The 19454-nt window shown below is 36.4% G+C and overlaps 2 protein-coding genes across 5 annotated transcripts in view; one reads left to right on the forward strand and one right to left on the reverse strand.

The window, feature by feature from the left end:
• The window catches only part of LOC138696642 (serine/threonine-protein phosphatase CPPED1-like), a 48859-nt gene extending 33743 nt beyond the window's left edge, over positions 1-15116 (reverse strand). For 2 of the 3 annotated variants that reach the window (XR_011331432.1, XM_069821851.1), the window contains exon 1: positions 14993-15116. The gene's annotated coding sequence lies outside the window, so the exon portion shown is untranslated. The remainder of the gene's footprint in view (positions 1-14992) is intronic. The other variant, XM_069821854.1, reaches the window with a different exon arrangement.
• Positions 6980-19454, forward strand: part of LOC138696639 (transient receptor potential channel pyrexia-like) — a 58051-nt gene continuing 45576 nt past the window's right edge. For both annotated transcript variants that reach the window (XM_069821848.1, XM_069821845.1), the window contains exon 1: positions 6980-7284. The gene's annotated coding sequence lies outside the window, so the exon portion shown is untranslated. The remainder of the gene's footprint in view (positions 7285-19454) is intronic.

The following is a 19454-nucleotide window of genomic DNA, read 5'->3' on the forward strand; positions in this document are numbered from 1 at the left end:
CAGACACTGTTGGAGTCATAGGCCTATTGTCTATACCATTTCATCTCGTTACATGAGCATTTGTAAAAAATTAATCAAAATAGATAAATCTTATTTTCAGTAAATCGCCAATTTCAGTTGTCAATCAAATATTGTTCAACGAGAAATTCTTGTACATTTTGTAAATTTTATCTTCAAAACAAGCCTAAGAATTTTGATATAATGGAGAGAATCTACTGTTTTCAGGTGCGAGAAAGCGATTTAATTAAGCCTCGACTTTGATAAACTCATTTAGTGTTAAATAACCAGATTAATTTCTAAGAAATGCTCTACTAAAAATAAAATAGATCTAAGGGCCACATTTACAACTTTAACAAAAAAGTGATTTACGAAGCAGTAACATGAATGAATCCATGTCCAACTCCTCACCTTGCCCCCCGCGCACTGATTTTCAATTGCCAATCAAATTTGACTGTGAAGAAAGAAAACAGTTGCAGTTACCTCAGCATGGAGGACTTGAGCACCGCAGCTGAATAATTACAGGGCATAAGGTAGGTTCACTGAGTCATCTTAATCTTGATGACTTACTGTTAGTAACAACTTACAATCTATGGAAATAACATAGTAAAATCCCCATAATTACGTGGAACATTTAGTGGCAATGTGACTGTATGTGTTTTGGTGTCTGTAAGTAACGATGTGTATGAAATAAATTAAAGATCATTATGCAGATGGAGAAGTCAGCTTAGCCGAGCAGCACAACTGGCACGGAACTCATCTCATAACGAATGCACAAAAAGCCTACTTGGGCTCAACAGCTAATGGATACTGCATAAATGCATGTCCCATCTGACAAGCGTCTCTATCTCTACCTTAGTAGGTATTAAGGAAATCTGTACACAAGATCTCTACACCAGTTCACGCAGATGTTTTAAGATTTTAGGAGTCTAATAACTAGGGTTCGGAAGTTGATGAAATGTCATCTTTTTTTCTGAGACATCACAGACAATGTAGGTTGCAATACAAACGCGTTTCACTTCAACACTAACAAATATAGCCTACTTTTATTTTGCATTACAGTATTTTGCATTTTTCGGTCTTTTATTGTCTATTGGTCATTTTAGGAAATGTTCTACTTTTTGTTGCATTTTTGCCCTTTTCTCCTTATGAACGGATTTTTTTTTACGCTGTAGTCGCAGTCTATATTCGAGAATCTACTGCAGATTTCTTACGCAATTCGATTGTGTCTTAGAGGAATTTTCTTTATGGTTGCATCAGCATTGACTCCTGATCACGTGTGTTACTTGCTTCCTCCCATTCAATGCAACAGAACAAATACTGCAGCCGCAGTGTCCGCAGTCAGCATATTGTATCTCACAAGTGAAGATGTAAAAATGCCAAAAGGAAAACAAAGCAGACAAAGTTTTTTTGCGACAGTTAGTGACTGACTTTAGTGACAATGTATTTTCCATAGATGAAAGTATATTATTATTTTTTTAATATTCTACCGTTATAATCATGGTCATTGTTTAAATTTTAATGTCATATTTTCAGAAATTTAAGGTCATTTTATAGGTAATTTTTATGTGAATTTTAGGTCATCAACTTCTGAGCCCTACTAATAACCGAGTGAGGCATTTAAAACTACCAGCTTTATCTTCTGCACTATTACTGACATCGACGAGCTCTTTTCGCTAGATTTAAGGGCACATAAGAGCTCTTAAAATCTAGCCTATTAAGAATGAATATGAATCATAAGAAAGAGCGTTTTGAGCACAAAGTTTCATTTTTAATGGAATAATAACCGTAAGTGTAGCAGAAATTACACTAAATAAAATTAGAAAATTATTATGCATGTTTCTAATGCAAATGGTTAAGGAAATGTCGCTATTAATCTTTTATCCTTCATGAGAAATACCTGTATACTACAAGAAAAAGAAGGAAAGTGATGATGCTATTTTGTTTACTGCAGTAACAATAACGATAGAAAGCTGTGGGTATGTTCCTAGGTTAGCCTATATTTTGTTTGATTCAGATGTAATAATTGACACATGTAAATAAGCTCAGGTTTTTGAGTATCTTTTTTGTAAATATTCACACACCTTAAGTTACTCCAATAAAAAAACGAGCAGTAAATAAAACAAAAACATAACATCGTCATCACCATCACCATCACCATCACCATCACCATCACCATCATCATCACTTACTATTGTTATTGCAGTAAGCAAAATAATTTCACCACGTCCTCTTATTCTTTTTCTTGTATCATGCAGGTATTTCATTGTTTATTACCTATATTCAATTATCTACTTGTATTATAAAACCATGCGGTAAACGCCATTATTATTCTAATTTTATTTAGCTAAATTTCTACTACACTTATGGTTATTGTTCCATTAAAAAGTAAAGTTTGAGCTCAAAATATCATTTTTCTCAATAATATTCTATTTTCTAAACACTAGATTTGTGCCCTCAGATCTAGTGAAAACAGTTCGTCGATATCAAGTTAAGGCTGGTCCACAATAAACCGGGAACGGAAACGACGAGAACGAGAACGAAAATATTGTTAAAATAAATGTATTTAAATGTGAGCATTCACAATTAACTTTCACGTTCCCGTTCCCAGGCTCCGGCAAGCTTCTCGTTAATTGTGAAAGCTCCCATTTAAATACATTTATTTTAACAATATTTCCGTTCTCGTTCTCGTTTCCGTTTCCGGTTTATTGTGGACCACTCTTTACTCGTAATAACCTACTGGAGAAATTTAATTTGGTAGTTTTAAGTGTCTGAAATTGTATGAAATAATAATTACAATTTTTCAATAAAATTACTTCTTAAGAAATACATTTCTTTCATTATCGCAATCCGTCCTTCACGGACGAGTTAGAAAAAGGAAGTGGATATATCTCGGATACAGCATATGATTGTGACAACGCCAACAGCTATAAAAGAGTAGATATTTTATGTTAATACGAAAACCGCTTAGGCCTACAATAAATTTCGTCTCTGTTGAAGGCCTTGACAATATCTCGCAGTGTAGGTGATGTGGGTGACCTTACAATCTCATACTCTGGTCTTAGGTTTCCATCACGCGTCTCTAAAGGCCACTCATCAGGAAATTACGTAGAATATATAGTAGTCTGCAATATGTGACAGGAAGATGAGCTGGGCTGTGCAAGTAGTCTGACTACAGAAATCAAAGAATATAACACAATTTTATTCACGTAGGGCCTAGATGACCCCTCCTGTAGTTGAGTGCTATAGCTCAGGTCTGTCGTTCCAAAAACTAGAGTTCGAATTCCAGCGCAGATTGAAGTAATGGCTTCTTGTAGTCGATAACATCGGAGGACGAGGACGTTTCATGATGTTTTCTCTTTTACTTCGGTATTACAAATTCGAATCTACCAACATTTTCCATTTCATTCCACTCTTTCTCCCCCGTTTCATCATCATGGTAATCATCATCGTTATGGATGAACCCTGCCATCCGTTTCGTTCACAAGGAATCTAAATCGTCCCCCCATCTTCTTTTTGATCGACCTATATCTCGTTCCCCCTAGCTGCATAGGTCGCAGTTATTTTCTATAGTGATGTCAGGTCATTTAAATGGAAAAAAAAATAGTTCCTTTCGTACTGTAAGGCGTCTGACGTCGTCCATTCTATTATATTAGGCTACATATTTCAAATATTTCTTATCGGCATTTCTATTTTCCTCTCTTGTGCTCTATTCAGTACTCAAGTTTCACAGCCATATGTTAACAATGGTGTCACCATTGCTGTGCAGAATTTTAACTAACTGATTGTCTTTTCTAAATTTGTTTTTAAAGGTACGTCTGATAGTTCAGCTCATGTAGGTACTGGAATCGATTGGTACATAGCTTTACTACGACACACACCTTCACGTTGAACTACTTGTGGGTGCGATCTCCTGTCGACAGGTGCATAACTTTAATATGCTGCATAACTTTACGTGGAACCACACGAGGGTGCGATCACCCATCGACAGATGCATACTTTACAATGTTGCATATCTTTACGTAGAACTACGTGTGGATGATACGAGAAACGAAACAAAGAGAATAGAAGGACAACGGGAAGACCATGAAAACAAGTAGAATACAATGTGAACACGGGAATGCTAAGAAAACAAGGGAAAGACAGAAAAAGAAAAGGAATATAAGGATAACAAGGCGAAGACAGCGAAGACCAGGAGAACAAGGCGAAGACAAGAACAAGGAGATCAATGCGAGACCAGGAGATCAAGGCGAAAACAAAAAGAACAAGGCAAACACAAGTAGAACAAGGCAAAAACAAGAAGAACAAGGCAAAGACAAGGAGATCAAGGCGAAAACAAGAAGAACAAGGCAAAGGCAAAGAGATCAAGGCAAAAACAAGAACAAGGCAAAGACAAGGAGAACAAGGCGAAAACAAGAAGAACAAGGCAAAGGTAAGGAGATCAAGGCGAAAACAAGAAGAACAAGGCAAAGACAAGGAGAACAAGGCAAAGACAAGGAGAACAAGGCAAAGACAAGGAGAACAAGGCGAAAACAAGAAGAACAAGGCAAAGACAAGGAGATCAAGGCGAAAACAAGAAGAACAAGGCAAAGGCAAGGAGATCAAGGCGAAAACAAGGAGAACAAGGCAAAGACAGGGAGAACAAGGCAAAGACAAGGAGAACAAGGCGAAAACAAGAAGAACAAGGCAAAGGCAAGGAGATCAAGGCGAAAATAAGAAGAACACGGCAAAGGCAATAGAACAAGGCGATAACAAGAAGAACAAGGCAAAGACAAGGAGAACAAGGCGAAGACAAGAAGAAGGCAAAGACAAGGAGAACAAAGCGAAAATAAGAAGAACAAGGCAAAGGCAATGAGAACAAGGCGAAAACAAGAAGAACACGGCATATTCAAGGAGAACAAGGCGAAAACAAGAAGAACAAGGCAAAGGCAAGGAGAACAAGGCGAAAACAAGAAGAACAAGGCAAAGACAAGGAAAACAAGGCGAAAACAAGAAGAACAAGGCAAAGGCAAGGAGAACAAGGCGATAACAAGAAGAACAAGGCGAAAACAAGAAGAACAAGGCAACGGCAAGGAGAACAAGGCGAAAACAAGAATAACAAGGCAAAGGCAAGGATAACAAGGCGATAACAAGAAGAACAAGGCGAAAACAAGAAGAACAAGGCAAAGGCAAGGAGAACAAGGCGAAAACAAGAAGAACAAGGCAAAGACAAGGAGAACAAGGCGAAAACAAGAAGAACAAGGCAAAGACAAGGAGTACAAGGCGAAAACAAGAAGAACAAGGCAAAGACAAGGAGAACAAGGCGAAAACAAGAAGAACAAGGCAAAGACAAGGAGAACAAGGCGAAAACAAGAAGAACAAGGCAAAGACAATGAGAACAAAGGGAAAATAAGAAGAACAAGGCAAAGGCAATGAGAACAAGGCGAAAACAAGAAGAACAAGGCAAAGACAAGGAGAACAAGGTGAAAACAATAAGAACAAGGCAAAGACAAGGAGAACAAGGCGAAAACAAGAAGAACAAGGCAAAGACAATGAGAACAAAGGGAAAATAAGAAGAACAAGGCAAAGGCAATGAGAACAAGGCGAAAACAAGAAGAACAAGGCAAAGACAAGGAGAACAAGGCGAAAACAAGAAGAACAAGGCAAAGACAAGGAGAACAAGGCGAAAACAAGAAGAACAAGGCAAAGACAATGAGAACAAAGGGAAAATAAGAAGAACAAGGCAAAGGCAATGAGAACAAGGCGAAAACAAGAAGAACACGGCAAATTCAAGGAGAACAAGGCGAAAACAAGAAGAACAAGGCAAAGGCAAGGAGAACAAGGCGAAAACAAGAAGAACAAGGCAAAGACAAGGAGAACAAGGCGAAAACAAGAAGAACAAGGCAAAGACAAGGAGAACAAGGCGAAAACAAGAAGAACAAGGCAAAGACAATGAGAACAAAGGGAAAATAAGAAGAACAAGGCAAAGGCAATGAGAACAAGGCGAAAATAAGAAGAACAAGGCAAAGGCAAGGAGAACAAGGCGAAAACAAGAAGAACAAGGCAAAGACAAGGAGAACAAGGCGAAAACAAGAAGAACAAGGCAAAGACAAGGAGAACAAGGCAAAGACAAGGAGAACAAGGCAAAGACAAGGAGAACAAGGCGAAAACAAGAAGAACAAGGCAAAGACAAGGAGAACAAGGCGAAAACAAGAAGAACACGGCAAATTCAAGGAGAACAAGGCGAAAACAAGAAGAACAAGGCAAAGGCAAGGAGAACAAGGCGAAAACAAGAAGAACAAGGCAAAGGCAAGGAGAACAAGGCGAAAATAAGAAGAACAAGACAAAGGCAATGAGAACAAGGCGAAAACAAGAAGAACAAGGCAAAGGCAATGAGAACAAGGCGAAAACAAGAAGAACAAGGCAAAGGCAAGGAGAACAAGGCGAAGACCAGGAGAAGAAAAAGCAGCGCATTTAAACCAACCTAGGCCTACAATCTTTTTTCCTTTACACTTACGTGTTCTTACCTTCCTTTGTTTTAGTCTTGTGATTTCCCAGCCTATTTGGTTTAGTCTAAATTATGACCACACAATCAGAATATCTGCTCACTGGAGTGGGTAATTTCTACAATTATTACATAAAAAAAGGACAAAGGTCTCAGTCTGAAAGAAAAATAATAGAATTTCAAGGGAGGAGAAAAAAGAAGAACGTGTAGTTGGAAAATAAAAGCAAGACATTAAACCTGTATGTAACGCTTAAAATAACAAAGGGCAGCCAGAACTATTGCAATAATACAAGTACTCTTAACCTTCACCAAGTGCAGTGCCGGCTGGCCTTTCGAGCTGTTTCGCCAGCCTTTCGTGTCTATAGAATTAGCATTTTATTTACTCTTCACATACATTCGCTTCACATATTTCCCCTCCCCTTTCATTATTACAATATGGCAATCTTTTGTTTTTTTAACTTGTTAACATGCTTAAGTTTGCATTCAATTTTAACGTCTCACAAGATATTTCAGAGCTCAGAAGAAGAAAATACCTCCAACGTCCCGATCATACTGGTCCTGGCGTTCGTGTCCTAGGATTTTTCAATCCATTATACCGGCCAAGGAGGAAAGGCGGTGTGTATGTTTATCAGAGAATTTTAATCATGGCTGGAAGCAGGAGTTACGAATGATTAACAAATTAATGTAATACCACTTCAATTTCGTAAACTGTCTATCAAGAGAGCACGCTCGGCCGTTAAAGTAAAACAGATTCCTATTTGAAATTCAAGACGCACGAGGCCTGCCAATATTTTGTATTAAAGGTGAGTGAGTAACATTTGTACTATACTATATTTAACACTTCCTCATGAAAAATATAACACATTAAATGTTGTGGTTAGTTTATAACACCTCCGGATATGGTCAACTACTCATACGATCTTCCTGCCTCCTGTTAGCCTGATGATGTCAGAAATTCAACGTCTGAAATGGAGGCAAATCTTTAAAGGAAGAGGATATTTTTAATATGGTGAAAGATCAATGAACTTTAAACAATTTTTTGTTGCTTAAAATATACTTTCGATATGTGAAAAAATATATTACATAAAATTTAATGCGCATTTATTCCCTTATAAACTACTGCGACGCTATTTTTAAAGCTCTGCTGTACAGTGTTTTCAAGGGTTATAGTGGCTTGTGTAGCAAATGCTGCAAACTAAGTTCATTAGATGTTCAAATAAAAATTTTTCAGATTTATTTTCAATGAAGAATACCAGACATTTTGAAAGTTATTTGCTTCCATGTTAATGAAACGTACTCCCTCTGAATGGTTTTTTAATGCCAAATACTTTTTCTTGAACTTATCCACCTTCAGTTTTTGAGTTTCAACGCGAAAACGCAAGTAACAATGTCAGGATGATCAGTGGGTTTTTCATGTGCGAGTAAAGCAATAGCATTTCAGGTCATTGTGGATTGTAGGTGAAAGTTAAAAAAAAAAAAAGTCAGATTTGCTATGCTTTCGAACAACTGACATAGCATCTTGGTATAGCTGCAACATGTAGAGCTTGAAATGTAGAGGGTAAAATCATTTTATCCTACTAAGAGTTCTTGTTGAAATGATCGGGAGATTACAAAATTTTGTAGGCCTCTTATTTTATCAGTAAGTAATATCTTTTGATTTTCCTTAGGAACTAATTTTTGCGCTCTTTCGAGCCAATACTGAAGAGAATAACGCATATAAGTGTCTACACCACACCGCCATTAAGTATATGAAAGAGACCCAGCCCTACTTGACTAATAACTATTAAAATATTTGATTTTTAATAATAATATTATTATCTTAAGTAAGTTTTGTAGTTATATATATATATATATATATATATATATATATATATATATATATATATACATAAATGAAGATCTAATTTAAGATATTCCCTACAGCTACTTACGTATGTAACCCCAAAACGTTTCACTTTCATATCACCAATATAGCAGAATCAGACCTGTAAATTATTTTTTATTATTTTTAGAAAGTCTTGAAGTTTTTAATAACGAATTGAATTTTAACTCTAAATATGTCAGCAATTCTGCAGGTCGTGGCCTTCGTGTAATAGCCTATTGTTTATTGTAGTGTGTGTTTTGTTTTATTCTGAAATGCAATTAGTTCTCAAAATTGACGAAAGATCGATTTTGGAAAATAGGACAAATATGTAGGAAAACTAACGCTTCATTGAATGTTACTATTTTTCTGAAAATCTTTGGATGTCAAGCTTCAAAATGACTGGTCATTCATTAAAATTCGTTCAGCCGTTTTCCCATAATTTCCATTACCATTTCAAATTATATATATATATATATATATATATATATATATATATAAGATACAGAATGAACCGTAAGTACTGTCATTAATTTCAGCGGATTATTCTTTGAGATATTTCAAACAAAAAAGGTTTAATACAATTTTGCTTGCTTTTGCTTCCTTTTCGAGATAAAAATTGTTTATATGAGACATTTAATAGAGTGTTTTGGGAAAGCCATTGATTGGAGTCCCACTATGCTCAGTCAGTTTAAGAGAGCAGTGTATTATGATGAGAAATGATTGCAAGAATTTTATTTTTATTCTTTATATGTGCAGAAATTTGATTGGGTCCGGCCACTAGTGGTGAATGTAATTGGCGCTGCTGTACAGTTCGTATTATCCAGTTGTTCCCAATTTTTAACACCGTTGTTTGTAAAAAGCAGAAAAAAATTCAACTGATTAAAATATATGAGCCCTAAATCATGAAATTTCGTACAATAATAATACAGTACATGTATCTAACAAATCATAACTGAAGTCACGTACGTTAGACTTTGCGACTACTTATGCATTTTGTGCGTAATGCAGAGAAAGATAGTTCATCTTATTTGGAACGCAGTAGTATGATTTCATTTCCTGTAACAGCTTAAGAAAATAAACTACAAATATCTATCATTAACAACAAGATTAACAACTGGACTGCTACGAAGTACATAAAACATTCGTATAATGAAAAATTGTGTCATTTTCAAGACACCCGTTATTTATAGGCCTACTAACTCAGTTTCAAATTTGCATACTCGAACTACACAAGCACGAGACTTTGGAATCAGCACGACACTAGTCTAATGTTCTTCACGTTTTCAAATTGTAATAGTCAATAGCAAGAGTACTTACGTCCTGGCAATCTTCCTTCTGTTAGATATTTTCGAATACCGCCCATAGACCGAAATGAAGAAAAATGTAAGACAAGTATATTCGTCATTAAGTTTTAATAATCAGGAAAATACTGGTTTTATGAACCAAATACCGTATTAAATTAAATTTATTGATTTCTTTATCTGCCGAGATACTTTACAACACTAGTGCGATAAAATGAAGCACACGCTGATATAGAATGTATGAAAGTAATCTATTTATTGTACACATTAACTACAATTTGTTTGCAATTTACTAAAGTGAGTCCTGATGTCGAAGCTATAAAGTTAATACTCTCCTTGGCATTTGGAATAGGCCTACTTTTATTTATAGTGATGCAAAATTATCAACGTTGAGTTTGTTCCTCATAGTCCGCTTCCACACCATCAACTGTCTCCCTTGTAATACCAACATAACTTTGGTGACATTACGAAAGTTTCACGCTAGTGTACACTCACGCTATGCCTTGCATATACGAATCTGTGACAGGTGAAAGAGTTATAATATGTAGTGAATTCTCATTAATAGTGACAATTGAAAGTGGATAAAATGTTGTACAATATGCGTATCGCAACATCATATTACTATACACTCGATGGGTTACCAAACACTGCCTTCAGCCCCGCTGACAATTTTCCCATTTCATGCTGTAATATGCGTCGTAGTTTGAGTAGACAATGCTATAATATGATTCTAATTTTATTTGTAAATATGAATATATATATTTTTTCAGTTATTATTTCACGAATTCAAATGAAATATTATACGGTGTAAATAAATAACATGTTTATTACCTTTATTTAATTGAATAATTCTTTATTTTTTTTTTTTTTTTGCGAATAGTCTCATTCGTGAGGTCTTAATTTATTTTGGACAAATTGGTGATAATTGAGTTGGTATATAATTAAGTTGACAAATTAGCCTTAGGCCTACTTTTAATAGTGCTTCCAATACTTATCTTATTGTTAATCTCCTTGCGTTATTAATCTCACATTATTATTATTATTACTATTATTATTATTATTATTATTATTATTATTATTATTAGCGGGCTAGCGGCGTGGTAGAGGACTGGCCTCGCATTCGGGAGGTCCGGGGTTCGATCCCAGGAGCCGGCAATCCTGAGGTTTTTCATGGTTTCCTCAGTTTCCTCTTGAAAGTCCGGCCATGGACGGCGATCCTTCCCTTAATCCTTTCATATGTGTGAGTGAATGCTGTGTAATGTCTTAAATGTTGTGTTGTATCGGAGGTGGCCCTGGCACTGAGCTGATCCCTCGTCCGGGGAGGCCCTCCATGTATTTGTGTGGTCAAAAAAGTATGTATGTGATCCATAGATTAATTCCTCTCCCGACAGGTCGCGGCCCTGTAAGGCCCCGGTGGCGTGGGTCGTGTAAATGCACCTAAAAGGGAGAGGTTAAACTGAGATAAAGAAGAAGAAGATTATTATTATTAATATCATAATCACTGTTGCAAAATCTATGTATGTAAACGGCTTTTGTATTAGATTATGTGATACTGCCACCTGGCAAGTGCCAATTCGCAGTTTAATAAAACGTAAATATAAATTCTCTCGAGCGCGGAAGACATTACGCTATTACTTACTTACTTACTTACTGGCTTTTAAGGAACCCGGAGGTTCATTGCCGCCCTCACATAAGCCCGCCATTGGTCCCTATCCTAAGCAAGATTAATCCAGTCTCTACCATCATATTCTACCTCCCTCAAATCCATTTTAATATTATCTTCCCATCTACGTCTCGGCCTCCCCAAAGGTCTTTTGCCCTCCGCTATTACTCATGATAATTCTTCAACATAAGCTATAGCTATATGATCCTGAAAAAAAAAAAAAAAAAAAAAAAAAAAAAAAAAAAAAAAAAGGAAAGTACATGAACTTTTTGCTCCATTTGATAACCACATTCGCTACCACCGAACCGGAAGGCTGTTCTATTAAATTATGTATTAATGTGACTTTAGTTAGTTAGTAGGTTATTTTACGACGCTTTATCAACATCTTAAGTTATTTAGCGTCTGAATGAGATGAAGGTGATAATACTTGTGAAATGAGTCCGAGGTCCAGCACCGAAAGTTACCCAGCATTTTCTCATATTGGGTTGAGGGAAAATCCCGGAAAAAACCTCAACAAGGTAACTTTCCCCGACCGGGAATCGAACCCGGGCCACCTGCTTTCGCGGCCAGACGCACTGACCGTTACTCCACAGGTGTGGACAATGTGACTTTAGAAGAGTTGTAAATGTGTAAAATATATTATACGAGTATATTATACAGGTGTAAGGGGTATAAGTGCCATTATTTTAACTCATGATTATCCATGTCATAAGGAAGAAAAATGTCCTTACAATTTTTTTCTAATTGCAATATTTAACTAATTATTAAAGTTTACATTATTAGACGTTTGACAACGTTGCTGGATGGGGTGGAGGGGTTTACAAGTGCACAGTACAACTCAAGTGGGTACAGACATAGGCCTACCGGTACAAAACAGATGCTTTGTTCTAATGCAGGGGCGGTCCAGGAAAACTGTTGTTTACATAAAACGAGCAGCAAATACAAACTTTCAATCTCATTATTAGAACATAATGGTGAATTTCAATTTTATTTAACAATATTGCTCCATTTTTAATTGTACGTCTAAAAAAAAGCAATAATGGTTTACTGCACAAAATCACACGAACTTTTTTCTAATGCAACATTTTAATCTCCCCCGCTTTCGTAAAGCAGTATCATTTTTAAAGAATTTTCTGGCCGTGTGATTGTCGAAACGGGGTAAAAAAAACTCCCAGTTTCTAATAATCGTTGAGAAACTGCTACAAAAGTTCGCCGATTAGGTAACTGTGAGGAAAACATTGACGGTACATCCTTCTTGCAGCACTTGAATTACGACGACTTTCTCCATAAATTAATAACATAATATGATATTCCTGAACTGTGAATGGTATTGCAAGTTGTACTGGGAACTGCCATGCGCTCGACAGGAGACCTATGGACAGGGAGTTTGAACTCAGCTGAGCTGTATGTCAGCTGCATGAATCCTGCTGAACATGTTGCCACGTCTCTTACGCCAGAATATTAACAAATTTAAGCGTGCATTATCATTTAATTTCATGAAAACGTAATAGAACACACAAATATGTATTTAAACTAATATTAACTCTTTGCTAGATATACCTGCTGATGTAACTGTTTTCGTAATTTTATTAAAGCAGTATAACGCAAATAAAATAAGGAAAAAAAAAATTCTGGGAAAATTATTAAGTTTTAACCCTATGTTGTATGAACATTTTTTGATCCTATAGACCAGGTATGCTCAAAATTGTAAAAGCACCGATTACACGGATGATGCTGCACTGCATAACACACACAGTGTACGGACTGGGCTCCGCAACTACATTTCATTGTACATTGCAGCACCGCCCGTAGCATAGTTCTTACACTCTTACAAATACGGATAATGAACTGAATTTGAATTTTTTTAATGGGTTATTTTACGACGCTTTTTCAACATCTAGGTTATTTAGCGTCTGAACGAAATGAAGGTGATAATGCCGGTGAAATGAGTCCGGGGTCCACCACCGAAAGTTACCCAGCATTTGCTCGTATTGGGTTAAGGGAAAACCCCGGAAAAAACCTCAACCAGGTAACTTGCCCCGACCGGGAAATTTGAAAAAGGAAAGAGTATACACTGTAATATTCAGTTATTATTATTTATTATATTTAATATAGTTATGATATAATAATATCATAGATAATATCATTTTCATATTCCACCATATAGTCTTCATTGCGGTCTATTCAACATCTGCATTCTTTTCTGCAAGTAATCGGGAATCTATTTCCAACGAATTTACTGCAATGCGCCAAAGATGCTCATCTGTTAATCGGGATCTATGTTTGGATTTAGCAACCTTCATTCTCGAAAATAATAATTGTTCGCACAAGTATGTCGAGGCGAAGATAGCCAACATAGTGGCAGCGAATAAGCTCATCTTGGGATATTTCGTTTTATTCATTTTTTAATAATTCTATGTTTGTCAAGTCATATTCTCTGCATTTAGTTCTGAATTCTACGTTACTTAGTAAATCAATTAACTCGTTCTGGAACTGCACTCTCACGGATTGTACTAAATTTAGTATGGAAAGATTAACAAAAAGACTAATATCACTCTCCATACCTCTAAAATCATTAAATCTATGTTCTGTGAATTCACATTTGAGCTGTTGCAGTACAGAGACATAATTAACTATATTTTGTTCAGGCACCATACATCTCTTTACAAGTTCACCATCCATGAAGGGTTTTAGTGCCTTAGCTAATTCCCAACATACTACATAGCCTAACTTGCTCCAAAACATAGACTCTGAATTGTTCGACAGTGACGTATTGACGTATTCCCTTGAAATTATTCAAATCTGCTTTACAGAAAGCTTTACCTGAAAGATTAGATTTGCATAATATATACGTCACTGTGTACGTTTACAGGAAACCACAATTTCAAGTCACACAGAGTCTGTGTGCATTCGATGTGGGTCTCTGGCGTTTCGTCAGCCCACGCGAGTTGTGTGGATATAAAGGGAAGTGTTGAGACGGTGTCGGGTAGAGTTCCCGGGTAGCTCAGTTGGCAGAGCGCTGGTACGTTCAACCAGAGGTCCCGGGATCGATACCCGGCCCGGAACAATTTTTCCCTTGAAATTATTCAAATCTGCTTTACAGGAAGCTTTACCTGAAAGATTAGATTTGAATAATAACGTTGGTATATGAAAATAGACTATATTACAGAAATCAGCTTCTCTGTCACTTCGCCATGTTCGGGTAGCAGAGCCTATAATGTAGTTTTATGTTGCTCAGTAGTATTCCTGACAGTACCTTACAATATAGTAAACACTTGACGTTTTCACCGAATGCACACAACAAAAATAGTCTTCCTCCCACACTGTACGGAATGATCGTTTGTTTACAGAAGGTTTTGACTGTATCGTTGTCTCGCGTTTATTAAGTACTTGAACTACTTTCTGCAGTCATCCGTCGAGCTTCGAACGAGGAACAGCACGCTCTACATTGGAAGGTTGTGATTACAGAACGTAATCGGGAGTCAGAGAATGAGCATACCTGCTGTAGACCGTCCCCGACGACTGTGAAAAGGACGGCACTTATACCCCTTACACTCTGTCCATATGAAGCTTTACGTATGCTGATTGAGGCTCAAGTTTAATGCTTTATGGAAGAAATGGTCGTGGGTTCGAATCTCAATTTTCATTAATATTTCCCAGTTTAACATGATATTTTACGTCACCTGAAGTGGAAGATAATCGCCATGCAGCCTACATCACCGGTGTCCCGCTGTTAAGTTCTTCAGGGGCAAGAAATCCTGGACATGAACTTACTATTCACCCACATCAACTTTAAATGCGGAAAACATGCAAATTACTACTGCCTTGCCTCGTCGTGGAGGGGTGGGGGTTGGAAGAGATGGGTAACCAATGAGAGAGCTCACTGATTGCATGTCTAGGATGGGTAGAGTACTGGTGATCTGGTTATGGAGTGCAGTACAGTCAAGTGTAGTATTTTTGAGAGAACACTTGCATCTTGTATGCGTTGCAGTTGATGTTCTATTCATGATTCAAAATTAGACCTCGAAGACTATTGAAAATGCATTATAGCGATAAAGATTGGTTCTACAATGACATTTTCTACAATTTAAATTATTTCTTCATTTATTTATTTGATTTATTTTTACTGGTACTAGCAGAGTTAAGCCCATAAGCCCATTCTCTTCCATTCAATCACAATAAAAATACACAGTGAATATAAATAACATCGATACAGAAAACAATGTAATAATATTGTGTAGAGGCTCGTAAAGCACGCACTCATAATTTGTTTTACTCTAAGTTTGTGCTGACATTTATGATTTTCATTTGTTAATTTCAAACCTTTAATCAAATCTAAAATATCTTAGTGCGTTTCACTTAAAACCAAAGGTAGACAAATTCTGGACAGCATGTATCCATGGCGACTAAAAATTATTTTGTGCGAGATAGTGCGTATTTGCTTGCTTTCCGCACAAAACCAATACGCGATAAGTGTGAAATACCACATTCAGTATTCCCAACGTAACACACATAACAATTTCCCTATTCTTACCGCTTAAGCGTCATATTCATTTTACTGCTTTAGGCTTTTAACATATTATTTTTAAAGACGTTCAATATAGTAATAATTATAAATTGGAAACTTATAACTGCAATTTCACCTAAATTGCACTGTTAATTATTGTTTTTAAATATTTTCAAAAATTAAGTAAACTCTACAACACCACAAAAGTTACTGCATTTGTAATGCAAGTAATATTAAGGAAGCCGTGAAAAAATCAACAAGATTCCTGACTCATCATAAACTGGAGAGAAAAAAAGACAGACGTATATCACGGCCTGCTGCAGTATAGTAAACACAGTAAACATTTTATAGGAACAATGTTGAAGATAGATATATTTGTTTTCCAAAGTTGCCGTCATTGAACAGAAACCAATATGGAGATTTCATTGCAACTAATTAGAAATTCCTCTTTCAGATATGTAATAAACGATCTTCGCACAAAATAATGTACGATACACGAGCGGTATGTTTGTTTTCATGTTCTCGGAAATTAAAAAAGCTCAACTACGTTTCGCTTTTTCAATCTTTTCCTCGAACATGAAAACGTCAATATACCGCTCTTGTAACGCATATTACTAATGTGGTGCCTGAATTGTTTATTGAGTTCAGAATTTTTTAAGACTTCGATTTCTTTTATGTCACTACGACTAACACAAATAACGTTAACAAAAGCGGCTGTGGGAATAAATTTGAATTTCTTAGATTAATATTGTTACATTTGTTGCTCATCTCAAGATACTGTCAGCTACAGTACATAGTTTCAGTGAAGAGCACAGAGCGTCTATGAGAGAGTGTGTTTGCATTGCATAGATATTTAATATTGTTTAATATGTTTCAGTAAATGTATCATCTTAGCTCGAATGATTTTCTCATTGCATGTGTGGAAAAAATGTGGCAGTTCACGAAAATAAAGGGGATGACTCCTGAAAATTGTCAGTTTTGTCTAACCGTGATAAAAATTGTCTTTTGTTGCATATGAGCTGCCTCTAAATAAATACTTCTTTATTATTGTTATTAAATTCAAGTGGCATTTCGTACATGAGTACTATTTCTGTTGTTCTTCGACTTACAGACACAGGAACACGAATAGATGTAATTGTAAACACATAGTACCGGAGCGTGCTTCGGATTTCATGGTAGACATAACAACCATCTGTGAAGACAGAGTCCGATGGTACAGTAGTGGCAAAAAAAAAACGGACCGACCCTTGTAGCTGATTTCAGAGCCTTGTTCACTCCAGAGCACGATATACTGGTAACTAAGACTTTCGTGGTTCGAATCCTGCCTGGGAAGGAAACTCTTTTTTGTTCCTTATTCAAATTTATTCCCAATACTTTTCGATTGCTGGTAAAATTCATGTTCTGGGAATAAGTTAATTAAGTAGTAAAATATCGTTGCAATCGAAAAGTATTGGGAATAAATTTGAAAAGGAACAAAAAAAAGTCTCCTTGCCAAGAAGGATTCGAACCACGAAAGTCTTAGTTACCAGTCTATCGTGCTCTGAGTGAACAAGGCTCTGAAATCAGCTACAAGGGTCGGTTCGGTTTTTTTGCCTCTACTGTACAATATAATTTATTCACCAGCAAAGAGCAGTCATCTATGAGATAGTTAAAACGATGATGGGGATGATGATGATGATGATAATATTAATAATAATATAATTATCATTATTATTGTTATTTAATAACAATGACTAGGCTTCGTATTCCAGCTACCTAAAGACTGAAGTTAAAGACACATTGGGTATGTATAGTATGCCGAACACAGGTAATGCAACGAATAAGAATATAAACAAACAGGTCGTCGCTGCGTGTTCGTGGAGTACAGTCAACTCCCGACATTCTGAAGCTATACTAGTAAACACATGCTTGAGCCGTGATGTTCATATTCGTCGTGATCTTTGCAATGAATAATAACATGCATTCGTAAGTTATGGAACTTGAACATATGCGGATGTCACTTGAAATGATTTTATACTGCAAGAAATTCTTTCAATAGTACATGACGTTATTGGTGCATGATGTAGTGTAAGATAGGCCTATTTCTTTGTCTGATATTTTTTCGCGTTTCATTAGGATATTACATGACGCTCATCACTGGAAACCCATTAATTTTCTATGTACTTTTCTAGAAATTCCCTAAAATGTAGATTATTCAATTCATTAATTGGGAAGTTGGCACTGAACATCATGGTAAGCTACACATGCTAAACGTCGAGTTAATATCTTCATAATTTTCAGATTTTGATGGTACTGATTCTTTTGGATTACGTTCAAAACACTTTCTGTGTCTTTTGGTATTGCAGTGTCTTTCAGTGCACTGTTTTTGTCACTTTTACGTTTATTTTACACAATTTATATGCAATGTTGTCTATATTGACAGTGAAAATATTAGTTCAAATATCCTCAACTATGCCCTGCAATATTACACGCTTGAGCGTCTTATCTAAGGCATTTAACCTCTGCAATGAACCTTTAATCAGCCACAAAGATGTAATTATTTAAATAATACGACTAGACTACTCATTATGAATGCGTCCTGATTTTGACTTTTTAGAGGAAAAAATCAGAGAATACGTAACTATTTTGTATACGAACGTGCCTGTACCTGCGCCGTGATGCCACATGTACTTCGAATCAGGCAACTTCATTTCAGTTTATAAGTGGCTGGAATATGGAGCCTAACAATGATTAAGATGCCTCGAGGGCGACATGAGGAAGTAGCCGAGCTCTTACAAGAGTCCAAGCACACCTCTGGAGCCTAAATAATAGCAGATAAAAAGAAACAGACATCAAGAGGATGGCCTTGACATGCATGTATGTAAACATGCTGCAGAAATATAATGAATGGTAAATGACCAGTTCATCATATGGAGGGAACTTGCAGTTCTGGCAAAACGTGCGACCGATGATGTAACCCGGAGCAGGATATAAGGTAGGACTTTAATGCCAGCTTAGATTCGTGAAATCCTATTCAAGACTCAGACAACGCATTTTGCATTATTGTTGAAAAGTGGATCAAAATTGGCTCGGCAATTCTGTATCAATGACACGGAACAAAAACGCCCTGTAATTATGGTACAAGTTACGAGAACGAGAGTTGCTGTGTAGATTATGTAACACATCGTAAAGATTCAAGGTAGGAAAGGCTGCGGATTTGTTAATCACCATCTCTGCTCAAAGACATTTATTTTAATTTCGTTTATAAATTGTGTGGTTTAAAGAAATTGTGTCAGCGATAGTACTGTATATCATTCAGACAAAACTGCGTAACCATACGCCTATTGTTTTTGTGGAATTTTTTCAATATGAAGAATTAATTAGTCCTATCATTAGTGACCAAACGGGAAGAGATATCTCTGTCGTCCAAAGAAGCGCTGGATTAAAAATTCAACTGTGGGATCGTAACAGGCCATATGACCTAATACTTGAAGGGAAGAAGAAGAAGAAGAAGAAGAAGAAGATTAGTGACCAATAATCCGTATCTGATGGAAGGGGATAAAACGTACACTAAAATAAGTAAGTAAGTAAATAGAACCTGAATATGTTGCTATGAAGCTCTCTTCAAAAAATATACAGGGTGTCCCGGGCTGGTGTTA

This window comes from Periplaneta americana, chromosome 3, assembly GCF_040183065.1.
Source record: "Periplaneta americana isolate PAMFEO1 chromosome 3, P.americana_PAMFEO1_priV1, whole genome shotgun sequence".
Classification (NCBI taxonomy): Eukaryota; Metazoa; Arthropoda; class Insecta; order Blattodea; family Blattidae; genus Periplaneta; species Periplaneta americana.